This window comes from Sinocyclocheilus grahami, unplaced genomic scaffold (genome assembly GCF_001515645.1).
Source record: "Sinocyclocheilus grahami isolate Dianchi unplaced genomic scaffold, SAMN03320097.WGS_v1.1 scaffold1725.1, whole genome shotgun sequence".
Classification (NCBI taxonomy): Eukaryota; Metazoa; Chordata; class Actinopteri; order Cypriniformes; family Cyprinidae; genus Sinocyclocheilus; species Sinocyclocheilus grahami.
This window is the reverse complement of record NW_015506904.1, coordinates 49,594-59,908: the sequence shown is the minus strand read 5'-3', so window position 1 is coordinate 59,908 and position 10,315 is coordinate 49,594. Positions and strand designations below refer to the sequence as shown.

Below are 10,315 nucleotides of genomic sequence, written 5' to 3'. Positions count from 1 at the left end.
TGTGTTCAACCAAGTCTCTGCCTTTCTCACACAGAACAACCTCCTGAACAGCAACCAATCTGGCTTCAGAAGTGAACATTCGACCAAGACTGCTTTGCTCTCAGTTGTTGAAGCCCTAAGACTGGCAAGAGCGACTTCCAAATCTTCTATACTTATCTTGTTGGATCTGTCCGCTGCTTTTGATACGGTGAACCACCAGGTTCTTCTGTCAACGCTATTGGAATATGGCATCTCAGGAACCGCACGCCAGTGGTTTGAGTCTTACCTCTCAGATAGGTCCTTCAAGGTATCTTAGAGAGTTGAGGTGTCCAAGTCGCAACATCTAACTACTGGGGTGCCTCAGGGCTCAGTTCTTGGACCACTTCTCTTCTCTGTCTACATGGCATCACTAGGTTCTGTCATTCAGAAACATGGCTTTTCATAACACTGCTATGCTGATGACGCTCAACTCTACCTCTCCTTCCATCCTGATGATCCGAAGATAGCTGCTCGCATCTCAGCATGTCTAACAGACATTTCTTGTTGGATGACGGACCATCACCTTCAACTCAACCTGGCTAAGACCGAACTGCTTGTGGTTTCAACAAAACCCATCACTTTATCAAAATTTCACCATCCAGTTAGGCTCATCAACCATAACTCCTTCAAAAACAGCTAGAAACCTTGAAGTTGTGATTTGATAAGAGTTTTGATTGGAGTTGATAAGCTGAATTTCTCAGACCACATTGTTAAAACTGCCCAGTCCTGCAGATTTGCTTCATACAACATTAGGAAGATCAGGCCCTTTCTTTCAGAACATGCAACACAACTCCTTGTTCCATCTCTTGTTCTATCCAGGCTGGACTATTGCAAATTAAAACTGGAAATATATATTAAATTCTAATTCAAATATTAATAAACACTATTTTAGCATATAAATAATAATAAAAGAATAGTGGTCCATTATGCAGAATGTTTCTGCACATCTGAGATCAGCTTTACAATAGAGTGCAACAGCAAGGTTATGGAAGTAAAAATCACATTCCTTTTCTTCATAATGAAATGATGAAATCATAATAAAATGACATGTCCTGTCCTGTAGGTGAGGAGAGTTGCAGCAGTGCCGAGTGGCGGTGCAGCAGCGGTCAGTGCGTGTCGGTCAGTATGTGCTGTGATGGACCCCCGGACTGCAGAGATCATTCAGACGAGGAGGACTGCGCCGAACCTCCACCATGCAGCACACAATGCCGCTGTTCGAAGAGCCAGGAGTGTCTGCTGGACGAGTGGATATGTGATGGAGAGATGGACTGCAAGGATGGCACAGATGAGAAGGTGTGCTGGGCAATCTGTGCATTAAATGACCAAAAGCACTACATTATGCATTATAAAATGATTCATTTAGTTGTTCTAATCTCAGCTGACCACCTTTTCCATGTGAGACAGAACTGTAAGGAGTCTCCAGTGCAGTGTGGTGAGTTCCAGTGGCCGTGCGCCTCTAACACACAGTGTATTCCACAAGCCTGGCGCTGTGATGGCTCTGAAGACTGCAGGGATGGAAGCAACGAATCTGGTTGTGAGTTAATACAGTTTTGTCAAACTGGAACAGGCTGGACCCAGATAAGACCCCAATGAAAGTTCATCAGAATCAGAATCAGAATTTACCCAATTTACTTTCTTCAATTCTCCAACCACCTGTCATACAGACTTTTTTCATAAAGATATAAAGACAATTCCCAATGGAATAAAAAAAAAGGTTTCACTCATTTAATATTCTCATAGACTCATAAAATGCAGAGCCTAGCATTTTGGGGGCCCTAAGCAGATTTTCAAAAGAGGCCCCCACTACCTACGGTTTCACCTAAGCACCACCTCCCATCCTCCAATACACGTATCCTACTGACACCGTATTGTACATTTTTAGAAAATTGTCTTATTTATCTTTCATGATATAAATATGAAGATAAGCCTATATTTCATATTTTATAAAAAATAAAATTGTTATATTTTAAATGTTTGACCATTACTTTCAGAGAAATATATAAAAATGTAAGATTAATGCTTTAATAAAGCAAAAACACCTGCCAATGGGTTATGAAAATTAGTATTATGTAAATTATTATTATTAATTATTATTGCTCATAATAATCTCTTTTCTAGATTGGCTTGTTTTAGTCCCGCTTAAAATGCAAAAATATATAAGTGCAAACAAACATGTAAATACTGTTTTGACTTCCTCTGTATTTCTGCGGTTCAGCACCACCTCCTGTCAGAAAATGAGACAAAACTGCACATTTTAGAGTAATGCTTTATTGTGGCCAGCCTAAGGTACACCTGTGCAATAATCATGCTGTCTAATCAGCAACTTGATATGCCACACCTGTGAGGTGGATGGATTATCTCGGCAAAGGAGAAGTGCTCACTAACACAGATTTAGACAGATTTGTGAACAATATTTGAGAGAAATAGGCCTTTTGTGTACATAGAAAAAGTCTTAGATCTTTGAGTTCAGCTCATGAAAAATGGGGGCAAAAACAAAAGTGTTGCGTTTATAATTTTGTTCAGTATATATACATATATAATTAAATTATATATATTTATAAATAAAAGCTAATTCAGCTGAACTGAATTGAGATGTTGTTGTTTCATACTTGAACTTTGCAACATTAATACTGCTACTGAATGGAATTGAAACAACATTGAACTAAATTTAACTGAATAACGACTCTATTGTGTTTTTAGAGCTGCTTAGCTGAAATCGAATTTGTTTCATATTTGATGAATTTGATGACATTAACACTGTTATTTTCGTATTTATTACTGTAAAGCTGTTTTAAAACAGTCTGTATTGTATAAAGCGCTACATAAACTTTACTTGACTTTACATATTGCCTGATCATGACTGGACAGACCATGTTGCAGAAACGCAAAACAGGTGTAAATAAGGCTGATTATTTGTAGATGTATTAAAGTTCTTGATGTGACAGAATTGGTAATGACCTCTAAGCGTCTCTCTCTCTCTCTCTGTATCTCTCCGTGTCAGGTATCAGTGCAGACAGTCTGGCAGTGGACTGGGTGGCGAGGAACCTCTACTGGGCCGATAGCGTCAACAGTCAGATCAATGCATTGGGACTGGACACTGCTGCCACCAGAACCACAGATATTGTGATGATCCTGGGTGAAGATCTAGGGCAGCTTCGCTCCATTGCTCTGCTGCCACAGAAAGGGTTTGAAAAATCATTATTTTCTCACATTTTTTTTTTAATTTACAGAGCCACCAGTGGGCACCACAAAGCACGAGAACCACTGTTTTAGGATGTTACTTATGATGTAAATGAAATTACTTGTTTACCCTGATATTTGTCATTCCTTCAGAATTATGTTCTGGTCAGAAACCGGGGATGACGCTCAAATAGAAAGAGCAGGAATGGATGGCTCAGACAGACGTGTGCTGGTCAATCACTCTCTCCGATGGCCAGTCAGTTTGATGGTAGACTCCCTGCATCACAGAATCTACTGGACAGATGAGAAACTCAAGTACAAATCGGATCAGCCGATATTGATGGAGGAGATATTAAGGTAATGTCCACCAGACGGTTTGAAAACTGCAGCATTTCATTTGGCTTCAAACATGCTCTGCTACTACTTGAATGTGTTTACAATTGCTTACCTTTGTAGGATGTTTCTGGATCAACATTCAAGTTCTGATCTATGAACCATGTTTATTTATTCTAGCCAACACTAATAAGAAAAATTAGTATAGACATTATGTAGGTATTGATATGTAAATAAGCAAACTTTTTTTTATTAATAAAACTTATTATACGCTATTAAAACATTAAACTTCAATGTACCAAAATATCACTTTAAATTACTGATAAATCAAGTGCGCAAACAAGTGTAATAATACCATATAGTATTTCAAAAATGAGGAAAAACTAAATTTGTGCAAGTATCCGGTGACAAATAGTATAAAAATCACATGCAGCAACATGCGTTAATGTTGTAAGAGGAACGCTATGCAAACATACTAAACCGCTACAGCAGTGAGGAACATGCATGGGCAGAAATGTGTTATTTTTCTTAAAATCACCTTTCATTGGGCTTGAACAGAACACACTTTTACAGCAGAAATAACCAGCAGTCATGACCTAAATGTAAGTAAATCAGTACTAAAATTCAGCATTAATAACTAACTTTTCGTGCCATCAGTCGCATACACATTCAAGCTCTGACAATATCCCGATTCTTTGGCTCATTTTGAGCCATCATTCTCATCATTCAGTGTGATTTGTAAACAGATTCAGGTTAATTAGAAAGATTCGACTCTTTCACAAATCGGACATCTCTCTTGCATCTCAGAGAGGGTGGTAAATTTCTCCAGTTCGATATGAAAGATATGGCTTTATGAAATGTAGTGGAGTAAAAAGTACAATATTATGCTTTACAATGTAGTGAAGTAAAATACTCGAACGTACAGATACTTAAAGTTACTTACTGTAAGATCATATAACTACTGTACATCACTAGTTAGATATGGGTCTTTAATGAAAGAAAGATCCACTATGAGTTGAAAATATATTCTAGCATCTTTTAAAAGCATTGTTCAATCAATTCCCCTCTCCAATTTCGCAGCTCTTGCAGATGATGGAGACCCCCAGTCCATTCTCGGTGTCTGTATTCAATGATAAGGTCTACTGGTCTGATACCAAAAGAGGAACCATTCAGAGAGCTCACGAAAGCACGGGCAAACAGCACCAAGTCCTGCTCAAACGTCCTGGACAGCCGTTTGGTTTGAAGGCAAGTGTTCCTGAACAATGTGATCATCAAAATCTAATTAAACCCCACAGACATTCGCAAAGTGCAGGCTATATTTGCTTGCTTTGAAACATGCATGTGTAAGATGTAAATCAGGTAACTGGTGCTTGTGTGTGTCTGCAGGTCATTCATGCACTTTTCCAAGTGGGCGTCTCTAACCCGTGTGCTTCCCAGCACTGCTCTTACCTGTGTGTTTTATCGCCGGGGCTGAAGGCTGTGTGCAAGTGTCCGTCTCGGTTCCTGCTGGATGAAGATGGACTGACCTGCACCAAACCCAAAGACTCGTCCTTCCTGTTGTTTCTTTCTCCAACTGCTATCACACAGGTGTTGCTGTTAATACCTTATGGTCAAAGCTAGATGTTAAAAAAGTCGTATGTTCATTAATTGACTAATTCATAGTAGTGCAGTTCATGTAATTTATCTTAAGATATGGCAGTAAAAAAAAAAAGATAATTCAAACCGTTTTCTCTTTGATTCTAGTATAATGTCAGAAATAGGACAAGGACTGTTTCTTTTTGACAGCAGTGCTGTGTTGTTTCAGGACCAACAAAAGATAATCATCATAACTGTAAAAGTAATAATAGTAATACATGGTCTCTATAGCCCATTTGTTTGCAAATTATCATGATTATTTTAACAGTTCTAGAAACTAAAATGTCCTTTTAAACCAGTGCTACTATTCATTTACTTTTAATGCCTTGCAAACTTTGTCAGCATTTAAAAAAAAAAAAATCACTATAACACGTGCATGGATGCACAATAACATGCATTTGTTCACTTTCCCATGGATAAAACTAAAGTCCCTAAAATAACCCTACTTTGTTTTCTTTATCGATAATCTCGAATGTATGTCACAATACAGACACTTCAGTTTCATTCATCTTTAAACATTTGAGTCTTTGTGATATATTCCACGTTCACGTTGTTACAGATTGGTTAGTGTTATCTAGCTGGTAAATACAGATTTGGTGTGATCGAAATTGCAAAAATGACTTGTGATACTCTTGAAAGTATCAGTAAGAATGTGATCAATCAGTCAGTAATGTTTTGCATTAAATGCCACTGTTTTCCAGCAAAAATAATGTTTTTGTGAATTTGGGTTATATTATAGCTATATGAATTCCAGATTTTGTAAATGGAAAAAAAAAATCTCTCACACACGTATATATGATAGTGTATACATGCATAAATATAATAACATACAGTAACAACAAAATAAGAACTACTGTCCAGAAATATTTACAATTAAGCCCTTGATACACCATCTTTTAAATATGCAAAGTCTTCTATGTGGAGCGTAAGTGGATTAGACTTTAACACAATTTGTCTCTCTCAGATTTATTTACAGAACAGACACAGCGTTATCTAAAGAACTGGCCTGAACATCGCCGTTTTGACCTTCCCAACATGAACAAGTCAACCATGTTAGATTTAGTGCTGCGGGACCTCACCCTGTACGTATCTGATGGCGGTCAGCCCATCGTGGGGCTCTTCAAGATGAAGGACACAGCGCTGGTGCCTCGTGGGAAACTGCTCCAGCTACATAAGGACTGGCTGGGTGCATTCTCAGTGGACTGGATCACCCTGAACGTGTACTGGAGCAGCGAGAAGCTGCCTGGCCTGCAGGTCACCTCACCAGATGGCACACACACCAGTGTGTTAATACAGGATGGTCTCGGAGCCATTGAATCCATTGCTCTGGACCCATCCAGCGGACGCCTCTGCTTCTCAAACAAAGTCCAGGAAGGTCAAATGACCCGGGTGGAGTGTGCCTATATGAATGGACAGAACAGGACAGTGGTGTGGAGTAATTCAGTCCAGCCAATATCACTGGTCTTGATGGATGAAGGGAATAAACTGTACTGGGCTGACACTGGTATGTTTTTTTTTCATTTTTTTATATACTCTCATGATAAACTCTCATATGCTCACCAAAGCTGAGCATATGATTACGTACAAACAGTAATATTGTAAAATATTATTAGCATTTAAAACTGTTTTGTATGTGGATACAGTTTAAAATGTCATGATTTTATTGAGTTTATTCCTGTGACCATGAAGACTGGAGTAATGATGATAAAAATTCAGCTTTGTATCACAGGAATAAATAACATTTTAAAATATATTAAAACAGGAAATAGTATTTAGAAATATATTTCACAATATTACTGTTTTTACTGTATATTTGATCAGATCAATTACAGTGGGTATAGAAAAGAAAATCACATTTTGTTGCTTAGCAGCCTGAAATGAACATGGACACAGGTTTTGTTTTATCCAGCTGTATTTACTCAGTGCAACTTATAACATCTAAGTGAAAGATATAACACCAACATGTCAGAAAAAAATAAAAAATTGAATCACTGATTTGGAAAAAGGATCACCCCCCCCTCCTAAAAATGACTTGTAAACTCAGTCAGGTGTAGCTAATCATCTTCTCAATGGCACACAGAGCCGTTTGACTTTCAACTGTGATCAGCTGTGCTAATTTTGATTAGATCAGAATGAAAAGAGCTTTCCTGGAGCATTTCAGTCCTTGGTAGTGCAACTGAAGCAAACTACGGGAGGCAAGGCATTGTCAAAAGATCTCCGGGATAAACTGCTGGATGAAGATGGACTGACCTGCACCAAACCCAAAGACTCGTCCTTCCTGTTGTTTCTTTCTCCAACTGCTATCACACAGGTGTTGCTGTTAATACCTTATGGTCAAAGCTAGATGTTAAAAAAGTCGTATGTTCATTAATTGACTAATTCATAGTAGTGCAGTTCATGTAATTTATCTTAAGATATGGCAGTAAAAAAAAAAAGATAATTCAAACCGTTTTCTCTTTGATTCTAGTATAATGTCAGAAATAGGACAAGGACTGTTTCTTTTTGACAGCAGTGCTGTGTTGTTTCAGGACCAACAAAAGATAATCATCATAACTGTAAAAGTAATAATAGTAATACATGGTCTCTATAGCCCATTTGTTTGCAAATTATCATGATTATTTTAACAGTTCTAGAAACTAAAATGTCCTTTTAAACCAGTGCTACTATTCATTTACTTTTAATGCCTTGCAAACTTTGTCAGCATTTAAAAAAAAAAAAATCACTATAACACGTGCATGGATGCACAATAACATGCATTTGTTCACTTTCCCATGGATAAAACTAAAGTCCCTAAAATAACCCTACTTTGTTTTCTTTATCGATAATCTCGAATGTATGTCACAATACAGACACTTCAGTTTCATTCATCTTTAAACATTTGAGTCTTTGTGATATATTCCACGTTCACGTTGTTACAGATTGGTTAGTGTTATCTAGCTGGTAAATACAGATTTGGTGTGATCGAAATTGCAAAAATGACTTGTGATACTCTTGAAAGTATCAGTAAGAATGTGATCAATCAGTCAGTAATGTTTTGCATTAAATGCCACTGTTTTCCAGCAAAAATAATGTTTTTGTGAATTTGGGTTATATTATAGCTATATGAATTCCAGATTTTGTAAATGGAAAAAAAAAATCTCTCACACACGTATATATGATAGTGTATACATGCATAAATATAATAACATACAGTAACAACAAAATAAGAACTACTGTCCAGAAATATTTACAATTAAGCCCTTGATACACCATCTTTTAAATATGCAAAGTCTTCTATGTGGAGCGTAAGTGGATTAGACTTTAACACAATTTGTCTCTCTCAGATTTATTTACAGAACAGACACAGCGTTATCTAAAGAACTGGCCTGAACATCGCCGTTTTGACCTTCCCAACATGAACAAGTCAACCATGTTAGATTTAGTGCTGCGGGACCTCACCCTGTACGTATCTGATGGCGGTCAGCCCATCGTGGGGCTCTTCAAGATGAAGGACACAGCGCTGGTGCCTCGTGGGAAACTGCTCCAGCTACATAAGGACTGGCTGGGTGCATTCTCAGTGGACTGGATCACCCTGAACGTGTACTGGAGCAGCGAGAAGCTGCCTGGCCTGCAGGTCACCTCACCAGATGGCACACACACCAGTGTGTTAATACAGGATGGTCTCGGAGCCATTGAATCCATTGCTCTGGACCCATCCAGCGGACGCCTCTGCTTCTCAAACAAAGTCCAGGAAGGTCAAATGACCCGGGTGGAGTGTGCCTATATGAATGGACAGAACAGGACAGTGGTGTGGAGTAATTCAGTCCAGCCAATATCACTGGTCTTGATGGATGAAGGGAATAAACTGTACTGGGCTGACACTGGTATGTTTTTTTTTCATTTTTTTATATACTCTCATGATAAACTCTCATATGCTCACCAAAGCTGAGCATATGATTATGTACAAACAGTAATATTGTAAAATATTATTAGCATTTAAAACTGTTTTGTATGTGGATACAGTTTAAAATGTCATGATTTTATTGAGTTTATTCCTGTGACCATGAAGACTGGAGTAATGATGATAAAAATTCAGCTTTGTATCACAGGAATAAATAACATTTTAAAATATATTAAAACAGGAAATAGTATTTAGAAATATATTTCACAATATTACTGTTTTTACTGTATATTTGATCAGATCAATTACAGTGGGTATAGAAAAGAAAATCACATTTTGTTGCTTAGCAGCCTGAACCGAAGGGCCCTTTGAAGTGGCCAGTTTTGAGCCCTTCGGTTTGGAACGACCCTTCAATATGGCAGCCATGATTGTTTTCACTCCGAAGTGCCCTTCGGAGGGCGATATATCCCATTTGGAATGCACCGCGAGTTGGAAAAAGGATCACCCCCCCCTCCTAAAAATGACTTGTAAACTCAGTCAGGTGTAGCTAATCATCTTCTCAATGGCACACAGAGCCGTTTGACTTTCAACTGTGATCAGCTGTGCTAATTTTGATTAGATCAGAATGAAAAGAGCTTTCCTGGAGCATTTCAGTCCTTGGTAGTGCAACTGAAGCAAACTACGGGAGGCAAGGCATTGTCAAAAGATCTCCGGGATAAAGTTGTGGACATACACAAGTCAGGAGATGAATACAAAAACGTTTCAAAGGCTTTATCAATGCCTAGAAGCACCGAGAAGTCTATTATTTAGAAGTGGAATGTATTTGGTACAACACAGAGCCTCTCTGGATCAGGACGTCGCTCCAAACTGGATGAAAGAGCTGGAGGAAACTGGTCAGAGAGGCGACCAAGAGGCCGACAGCAACTCTGAAGCAGCTGCAGGATTTTATGACAAAGAGTGGTCATTGTGTGCATGTGACAACAATATCACAAATTCTCCACTAATGTGGCTTTTATGGAAGAAAGGCCTCATGCTGTCAGACTGAGCTTTGCCAAAACGCACCTTGAAGATTCTGAGGCAGATGAGACTAAAATGGAATTATTTAGCCTCAACACCAAATGATATGTCTGGCGGAAATCCAATACAGCTCTCCATCCAAGTAACAGCATTCCTCCAGTAAAGCATGGAGGTGGTGATATCCTGTTATGAGGGTGTTTCTCTGCAGCAGGGACTGGAGCACTTGTCAGGATAGAAGGAAAAATGGATGGG

The 10,315-nt window shown here is 38.4% G+C and overlaps 1 pseudogene; it reads left to right on the top strand.

Annotated features, from left to right (window-relative positions):
• The window catches only part of LOC107572258 (low-density lipoprotein receptor-related protein 4-like), a 17,264-nt pseudogene that overhangs the window by 2,875 nt on the left and 4,074 nt on the right, over nt 1-10,315 (top strand).